Source organism: Cygnus atratus, chromosome 1 (assembly GCF_013377495.2).
Source record: "Cygnus atratus isolate AKBS03 ecotype Queensland, Australia chromosome 1, CAtr_DNAZoo_HiC_assembly, whole genome shotgun sequence".
NCBI classification, from domain to species: Eukaryota; Metazoa; Chordata; class Aves; order Anseriformes; family Anatidae; genus Cygnus; species Cygnus atratus.
The window spans coordinates 6,420,554-6,430,284 of NC_066362.1; the positions used below are offsets into that span (position 1 = coordinate 6,420,554).

The window sequence follows — 9,731 nt, forward strand, 5'->3', positions numbered from 1 at the left end:
CAGGATGTGGTTCACAGCCTGCAACATTTCTCATACCTGAACCCCTTACCATGGTGAATCAGTGTGGAGCTATAAAAAGAAAATGGGGATTCCTCAAGATGAATTCTAATCCCTACTCTAGCAGATATGAGCAGATGGAAGAAACAAACAGACAGCTCAATGTGTTACATGAGAACTCCCACAGTGTAGGATAAATCCTGAGGTGGCATAGAGCTGATGTAGTGAAGAAACAAGGGGGCATCAAAACATCTCTTTTTTTTCTGTCACATTATCCATGAGGTTGTGAGCAGCCACATTTCATTTAACTAGCATTAGGTTTGCTCTAATTTAGCTTGTAAATACCTAACTTGGTTTCCTAAATTTAAAGATATGGGGCAATATTTTCAGTATGTTACTGGAAATGCATTTAGTCAACTTAAAAAGAAACTTCGGAAAGAAAAAAAAATAATACATATTCTGGCTTACATCTAAAATGACAGCAGACCCCATTTCTGGGGGAACCAAGTCTGAGAAGTGAAAAAAGCAACCGTTCAGAGCAGCTGCAGAGGCAGGAGTGACAGCCACCCCCAGAACCATTCTAGTTTTGGCTCAGTTTTCACCCATGCTCACTGGCTGTTGCTCCCCTCCTGATACTGTTACTCCAACAACCCTCCCTTCTTTCCATTTATATTCTCACAACTAGTCTCACATCACCAACATACTTACATAGCCTACATGTCTACTATTATCACATTGCTACCTTCACTTTGTGTATGTAAATCAAGCTGCTTTTCTCCAGCTCCGAGCTTTTTTAGAGCAGGGAGTACAGTGTCTTGTATGGGGGAGCCTATTCTTTTCTCAGCCTTATGCATTCATGTAATAAACATGATTTACCTTCCTAAGGTCCCTGTAATTTCACTTATATAGATTGACCCAGACCTAGACTACTGAGTAATGTTAATGTGCACTGAATGAAAGTACTTGGTCTTTTAGTATCAAAAAGATGTGCAATTATGTATTTACACTGCTCTGCAATTTTGGGAGCACTGGGGAGCAAAGATGCTGTCTGAATTCCATTTTGTACTGTTGTGGCCCTGAACCTGCACAGGTGTATTAGAGCTGTCCATCCAAAAGCTGAAAGTGAAGTCTTCAGGGACTGTCGTGAGTTGCCACCAGTCTCAGTGCTTGAGAGTTGCTGTGCCAATGAAGTCAGTAAGAATCCAGCCATCAACTTCAAACAGGACTGAGATTAAGCTGGCTTGCAAGTCAGATTCTGCTACGTCCTCAGCAATTCAAATGAAACTTCATGCCACTGTCAACAGCCAAATTTCTATTTTCATGGAAAGCACGAAGAACCTGAGAAACTTCACAGCCACAATTAATTCATGTAAACATATTTGTTTTACCTCAGATGTCCAAATATATGCTGTTCGTCTCCATGAAAGCTCTTGAGGTGCCCAGGTTCCTAGGGCTGAATGTGTCAAGAATCTTAGCACAAAAGCCATGCACCAAGGTACTACTGAAACAAGAAAATAAAGAAAGTGGAATTTAAATAATATACTAGGTAGAAATGACTTTTTTTTGTCTACCTCCAGAACTAGGCGCATCAATATTGAAGGAGAGATGTGGGTAGCCATGTTTTAAAATAAGTGATATATTAAAGTACAGTTTTTTAAAGGCACCTAACCAAACCCTCCTATTTTGCACATTGTACAGATCTCATTGGAAAAGTGATGTACCCAGATTTAAGTAGATTAATGTCAGTGGGATTAAGTAGGCTGTAAATCAGGAAAACATTTGATTTCCTTGCCTCTGATGAGAATAAAGGGGAAAATCAGTGTGCACACATTCTTTCCTGCTACCTTTCAAAACCCAAACAAAGGTTTCTCACACAAGCAGAATGAAAAAGTGAAAATGAAAGCAAAGATAAATTAGCCAGTTGGCTGTTTAAAATAAATGGAACTCTAAAAAATCACTAATGTGATTAGTTCATTACAACAGTCATTGATAATTGATAAGTCCGTTGCCATATTAAGAATCTTCCAGTACTAATAAGCTCAGCTCTCAATAAAACAGTTACCTCGTAATGAACATCACTAGTTTACTGCAGTGTTACTGTAGTGCAGGAGTTTTCATTCTTCATGAAAACAGAAGAATAATTTTAAATGTAGGAGACTGGCATTACTGTGGAGGTTACTTTAGCCTGGTTTCATTTGGAAATCGGATCATACAATTTGTCTCCAGCTACGTTTGACAGCAGCTTAGGGTTCTCAGTGATCTTCAGTATCCACCTGTCTTAAGAGCACTGATGGCCAGATACAGACCCAAATTATCGCCCCTAATAAGAGAAAAGCTGCAGAGTTCACTCAGCAATCATCTGCTGGGTTTGACCTGCCACCAATCTGCACCCTTCACATCACGGCACATCTTGCTCAATTAATGGGCAGGCGATGGGGAGACCTGGAGGGTTTGGGGGCAGTAAGAGGGTAGGTGACTCAAAGTGTTAGGGACATAGCATCACAAGCTATTTCTTTGACAACAGAACAGGTGAAGATTGTTTTCTACAAATTGGAATTCAGTACCGCGCTGTCCCAACAACACGAGTCTCCTCTTGGATAAAATCCCCTCTTTTAAAGTATTTGTATTTGACACATGAGAGGTAGGGCTGTGTCTAGCTCTGAGCTATGCTGATCAATTGGCACATGCATGCTGGTGAATTGGCTGGTCCATCACATGAGGTAGACGGCCACTGAACTCACGCTGCTGCCTTTTCCTCAGAGCAAGTGTTAATTGCTGCCTTTTGTTCCACTCAGCAAAAATTTTCCTGAAACTTTTAAGTTTTTCTTTTCACCTCCTTGACAGATCTGGGCAACTGGCAGATAACATAATTCCCTGAACCTTCTTTTTCCTTCAAAAATAAAACTGAAATAAACTTTTATTATTAAATAGAAAAAGTCCCTTTTAATTTGTGGGTTAGTATACTCTAAATACAGAATAATTTTCTTCGCTCATTATGTATTAATATTTCCTCTGCCTGGAAACAGGAACACGAGCACCTTGACACAGAGAGTTACAGGATGTTTCTCCACAATATCAGACAGCTGTGTTGCATCGAGCCGTCGCCCCTTCCTTAGTGCCAGCGCACTGTGAATTTAACACATGTGGCCTTGAAAAGATAAAACAGTGCAGCAGTTCCTGACCCTGACGGTACTAGAGCCAGCAGATTGGGCCATGTGACTCTGATCGGAGCTTGTCGGTTCTCACATGCCAGATTCATGCAGCTCTGGCTCCAGCTGGAGCTGTGTCTCAGCACTGTAGGCTGGTGGACCCCATCCTCATCCTCCCACAGCAGAGAGGGTGGTTTTTTTTTACAGAATCACAGAATTGAAGGGGTTGGGAGGGACCTCCAGAGATCATCGGGTCCAACCCCCCTGCCAAAGCAGGCTCCCCAGAGCAGGCTGCCCAGGTAGGCGTCCAGACAGGCCTTGAATGTCTCCAGAGAAGGAGACTCCACAACCTCCCTGGGCAGCCTGTCCCAGGGCTCCGTCACCCTCACCGTGAAGAAGTTCTTTCGCATGTTGGGGCGGAACTTCCTGGGCTCCATTTTGTGGCCATTGCCCCTTGTCCTGTCCCCACACACCACTGAAAAGAGGTTGGCCAAATCCCTCCGTCTCCCACACCTCAGGTATTTGTAAACGTTGATAAGATCAAACATTGATAAGATCAATGGGTTATAGATTATGGGTTTCAGCAGGAGGAAGGATTTTACGCTTTGCTGCTGCTGGGGTTGTGTCACCTGTGCCCAAAAGACCATGTATTGCAGTCCCCATCAGGACCTTGTGCTGATTTATGGTCTGAGCCCAAATTCCAGCCCATTGTTCCTCACATCCAAGGGAAGAAAAAGCACAAGCAGTCAGCAGCTTCTCTGGTGATTCCTTGTCCTGCCTCCTGGCTGACACATCAGACACGGCACAAAGATGTTCAACACGAAGACAGGTTAAGTCGCCAACGCCCGTTAGTGATCGCTGCTCTGGATCAAGCCCCTGGCAAGAAATGCTTCACTTGAGGACCCCTTCCTCCTCCAGCCCCCACCTAGTGTTGACATGCCAGGCTTCAGCTTCTCACCAAATTAATTCTGTGACTGCACTAAATCTTCTAGCCAAGGTGAATTTTACTGGTGTTATCCCCATGAAACTTTTGACTTTGCTGGTACTGCCCGTAGGAGCTGCTATCTATTAGGATTCTGCTGCTTCTCCCATTTCCCTATAAAAATCACACTCATTTGGAAGATTCTGGTATTTGTATCGGATAAAAATCCTACTTCATTGAAAACAAATGAATATCTTCCCCAGTTCTAATACAATATCTCTGGTGGTTGTTATCGGGTGGCAAGAAAAGGAATGAAAGAATACACTGAGCTGGAAACTGGCCAAAGGACAGGAAACAGGTGAACCGGAAGAGCCCAGAAAATTGAACGTATTTTGCAAAGGAAAGAAGCTACTATCAGAGGGGAGGGCAAGGTGGGTAGAGGGTGTAATTTTGTGGTGAGAATTGCCCTTTGCAGAACTTGGAAAAAAGCCCAGCAAGCAAAAGTGGCTATTCCCAAGGAGGTTTTAGGCAAACTTTTGCTCTGGGCACCTACAAGCAGCTATGATTTACATCTTCTTTCACGGCGATGTTTCTAGCAGTAACCATGGCAGAGAGTCGCTGACATCTGGAAGCGAGCCCTGAGACACAAGGTTAGAGGACAGCCGGGCTCAGAGGATTCTCCTGCTCCGTTCTTCCGCGAGGTACCTGGATGAGATCAGGATTTGTACCCTGTTGTGGGGGCGAGGGGAGCGTTGGCACCATCTGCCAGAGGCATCTGACTGCGTTCCCTTGGTTCCCTCCGCAATCGATAGAGAGAAGCAGGCAGCCTTGAGAGGCGTTTGGAGCAGGCATCTCATGGAGATGCTCTGACCAGCCCTCCGGAGGAGCGTGCATCTCTATCGATTGTGTAGGCAGCCTTGCAAGGTTAAGTATCTAAATCAGGGACCTCAAGATACATACTCACAGGACAGGAATGAATGCCTCCTTTATATCGTCTCTTATAGCATCCAATGTTATTTCATAATGATGATCCTTGTTCACATCTTAAGAATCTCATAATTGGAAGGCACCTAAGAAAAATCCAATGTGAAAGCCAGGGAAATATGAATCACTTTAAAACCTCTGAGGACAATGAAGGATGAAAAACGAGTATGGGGAGGATAAGAGAAAACCAGCAAATAAAGATGAACAGGGAGACGTCTAGTAACAAAAGGGCTTTGATCATTCACCTGATCTCCAAGCTGAAGGGAAAGAGGCAGCATGCATTATGTGGAGCAGTGCTGCCACACAGTGACAGGGAAAAGGCTCTGAGCTTCGCAGCAGTAATGACACCGGGAGCTTTATGTTTAATGCCAGAGCCTAACAGGACACTGCCTCGTCTGCTGAAAGAATGCAAAATAGAATTACAGGAGGCAATGTTATAAATACCTAATCTGAGCCTGGCTGGAGTGACAGGTGTTGAGCTAGTCACCCTGGTTCAGTTTATTACAAAATATCAATAGTAGTTACAGAGTTAAAACTGGATTCGAGCCCTTTCTTTTAGCAGAATAATCAATGACCCCAAAAAATCACTTTCTCTTAGAGTACAGACTAAGCTTTTATGATAGTATGCTATACATTAATTCTGTAACTGATTTGGAATCATTAGAAAGAAGCTAGTCCTCAGCTAGAGGATGAATATATGATATATGTTATATGAACATATGAATATATGTTTCTCTGTGACTAACATAAATTAGAATAATGCATTTTCAAAGGGAAAAAAAAAAGTCTAGGATCCAAGTAAAGTTAGGTAGTAATACCATATGAATTCCAGCAATGGGCAGAGGAAAGGCATCATGCCTTTAGAAAATCCCAGTCCAAGTGAGTACTGTCCTGAAGTTTCTGTACTGTTTCTGTCTTAATACCAATGCAGACAATTGTCTAAGAATACAGTAAAACATGTTTCATGGACAGCACCGTCATGGAAGTCTCAGCTGGGAGACCTTTGGCTAAAAGGAACAAATATGCAAAATCTTTTTCCATCTTTTCTTTAGGTAGTCCCGGAGGGTTCCACATCAGAGAAACCATTATGCACTAATCTATCTCAGAATGCACAAAGCAGGAAAAGAAATTATTTTCCTTGGCCTGGGCTTATGAACAGGGCCTTCCTCTCCCTGTTGTTGTGGAGCTGCTACACACCTGACCAGAATTTAAGCAGTCCTTGAGATTTAAAGGTGCTGAACTGGCTCCCAGTAGGATTTGAATGCCCTCAGAAGTGTTGAAAATCAGGTCACAGGATCCTCTGGGAATGGCAGGTTGGTACGTTTCAAGATAAATAATTTGCATGAAATTCAGCAGGGAACATGCCTGCCTTATGTTCCATAGACTAGTCCCATTTTTTCATCACAGCACCCCAATTAATAGGTAGAAGTGTCTTTACGTATGTATTTACTCCTGTTCATATATGTGTATGCATACTGCTCGCATGCACATACAGCTTCCCTTTAGCAGTTTTACATTTCAGCCTCATCTCAACAAAGTCTGCCTTTACCCTGGGATGAGCTGCTATTTATACTGGCCACCACAGGCCATTGGGGTGAAGCAGGTAGTCCTAAAAGGTAGGTGTCACATCTGGGATCACTGAAAGCCAAGGAAATAAAAATATAAATAAATGATTGTGCCACATAAAAAGGGGATTCTGTATGCTGTCTTTGCTGTCTGTGCATTTTACCTAACAACATTAGGATGGGGAGCCAAGAGTGCATTATGACAACTAAACACACTTGAATTTTGAAACGTCTTTTCCTAGCACCCTGTGAAACCCTGAAAAGTTTCTGTAATGATCTAAAAATAAAGTTGCATTATGTCCCTTATCGTCTCCCTTTTTATTTTATATGAAAGATCAATAAAGATAAAGGTTAGAAAAGCCCTGTCTGGTACTTGCAATCCTGGCTCCTAATTGTCTCCAGTTGGAAGTGTGAACTCAGCCAAAACCGCAATGCTGCTAGCAAATGCTATAAAAAGGAAAGCTGTCTGAAATTGGAAAAGTTTTTTCAACACTTTCTCCGAGAAGGCAGCAGCAGGTCTGTTTAATACATTGGAGAAGCTGCAGCCAAAAAAAAAATCTGTGATGGAGGAGGGTGTGAAAGGAAACATGAGGCTGTCAATCAAAGTGAAAAAGAACAGAATTTCCAGGGAGCTGGAAATGCTATATTAAAAACAAGCTATTTTGAGAAGACCGAAAAATATATTTAATTGGAAATGGAGAGAACAACAAGATGTAGTAAGAGAGGGAACTGGAAGAAAAGAAAAAAAAAAAAAAAAGACTGCAACTCACAATACCAACTTTGAAGACATACAGATTGAAAGAGGTTGCTGGCCAGTGTTGCAGGGAAATGTGAACTCCTCCCAGAGCTGGAACATGTCATGTTCTCTGTGTGTTGGCCTTTGCCGTGCCAAGCAAGAACTCTGAGAACTGCTGTGATCAATTTAGAATGATCTGGTGTTCTAAATGGGCACTTTTTGCCACAGATTCCTCACATATTAAAGTAAAATTTGGAAGAACTTTTCAGTGAATGATCATGAAGCACAAACCATATGAAGATGCTAATACGCAAATGGGGAAAGTCAAGTCCAGACCTAGCTCTCAGATCTATCAGTGTCCTTCAACATTTATAAAATGTACATACCACTATTTCTATTACAGTAGAGCCACAAAGCCCATCAATGGGGAGATAAGGAAGCAGGAACACAGATTTACATTTACAGAGAACATCTGCTGGACATATATCTATTTTATTTTACAGTGCCTATGGCTCTGACAGAAAATGGAGCACAAACAATGAAGATTCACTTGTGCACAAAACATTTGAATTACTAATACCTTCCACTAGCTTTTAGGAAAGGATACGCGATGAGAAGATGTGACAAGGAAGGACGACAAGGGAATCACAACTGGGGCACCCTGCATCTCCTTGAACAGCGCTGCTCAGTCCTCAAGCTTGTCAGCATCCCATGGCAGATGAGATTGTTTGCTAGCTGCCTCATCCACACAGCTGCTTCTTTCCCAGGAGGACTGCCTGAGCCAGGTGTGAAGAAAGAGAGGTCATCACTCCTGCGAGTAAACAGAGAAAAGCAACATGAAAGAAATGTGAGAGGTTATATTGCAAAGCAACATTTTTTGGAAGACCTATTTTAAGTAATCAGGGTCTGCAGGGAGTTGCACATTTCTCAGACTAGAAAGATTTACTATGCATAGCACTAAGAAGTGGCAAAGGAGAGCTTTGGGGTTCAGCAGAAAGACAGAAAGAAAGGGGTCCACCTCCCCAAATCCATCTCTCTGATAACCTAAGAAAGTGCATCCTAAAACCTTTTTCAGAAGCCTGCTGAACTCCATTTTAGGGAAAAAAAAAATATATGTATATATATATATCAATGTAGCTTCCATTGCAGGTCTGTTTCACAGTCTGAGTCCTCTGATAGCTGTAACTCTGCTCCTTAATTTCTAGCTCAAATATGTTCATGTTCAGTTTACAGCCACTTCCTATAGTGTCAGCATAGTTCTCCATCTTGCATAGCTTCTTGCCTTCTCAGATTGCAAAATGCCCACCCTGTGGAGAGAGCAGCCCTGTGTTCTTTCAGCTGTTTTGCTGGACTTAAAAAAAAACCACTGTTTTCATACCTCATAACAGAGAGTCTCCACTCGACTCTATTCTCTCTGCACCTCCTTCTGTTTGGCTTCTTGAACATGGATGAGCAGAAGCATATGCAATAATCAAAACAAGCTGTGAATATACATTTACCTATATGTCCCTAAAATGCTTCGAATCAAACCTCTTAAAATCTCATTTCCCTTTTTGTTTCTTGGATGCACCATACAGATTGCAGAATGACTGTGGAACCAATTAGGACACCTAAGTGCTTCTCCACAACCACTGAATGAAAGATGATACTAGTTCCCAAGTATATGACCCCAAACCCTGTAGCACTGAATTTCATCCCATGCCAATTACTCTAGGCCTCAAAGCAATCTCATTCTTTCTGTACAACACAATTGTCTTTTGTGTTAATGATATATTCCAAGTTAAGTGTCACAAGTTTTCTCAGCATAGTCCTAATCTTCATCCCATGGCCATAAATGCAAATGTAGAAAATGTAGTGAAAATGCCAGTATTTTCTAGTACCCCTGGCCCTCCAACACCCCCAACATACCCATTAATGAATGCCACCTTCCCACTCAGGTCTTCCAAGACGAGAGTGTCCAAGGAAGTCCCAGTGGTTTTATCACACATCGATAATCCCAGTCCCTTCTCAGTCCCATATCTGTCACTTCATTCAGAAGAATATATCTAGTGGGTTATTCAAAGTGAGGAGGTGGACCATACTCCAGATTGTGTTAGTAATGTGCGGGCTAATCTTGGAGAAGATATTTCGCTTGTCTTGCAGTCCTCAGTTTCAAAGAGGGAGTGATTAACATCTGCAGCATAGAAGAGCACAGTACAACATATGTCTTCCAAATCTTTACATGCAAGATGCAGTGACGAACTGATGAGCTGTATATTGTAACGCACATTAGTCTGTTCCTTGGTGGAACCATGGCATTTATTTGGTCCCTTTCACACACACTGCATTTAATTTCCCACTTTTCTTTCTCGTTTTCCCCTTTTTATTCATCTGGGAGT

The 9,731-nt window shown here is 42.2% G+C and overlaps 1 long non-coding RNA gene across 1 annotated transcript; it reads right to left on the reverse strand.

Moving 5' to 3' along the window:
* Nucleotides 1-7,824: 7,824 nt before the first annotated feature.
* Nucleotides 7,825-9,518, reverse strand: LOC118249484 (uncharacterized). Its single transcript, XR_004779102.1, has 2 exons — nt 9,262-9,518; nt 7,825-8,164 (listed from the first exon to the last, which is right to left on the reverse strand). It is a non-coding gene; the product is annotated as an uncharacterized LOC118249484 (long non-coding RNA).
* Between the last annotated feature and the right edge of the window lie 213 nt (nt 9,519-9,731).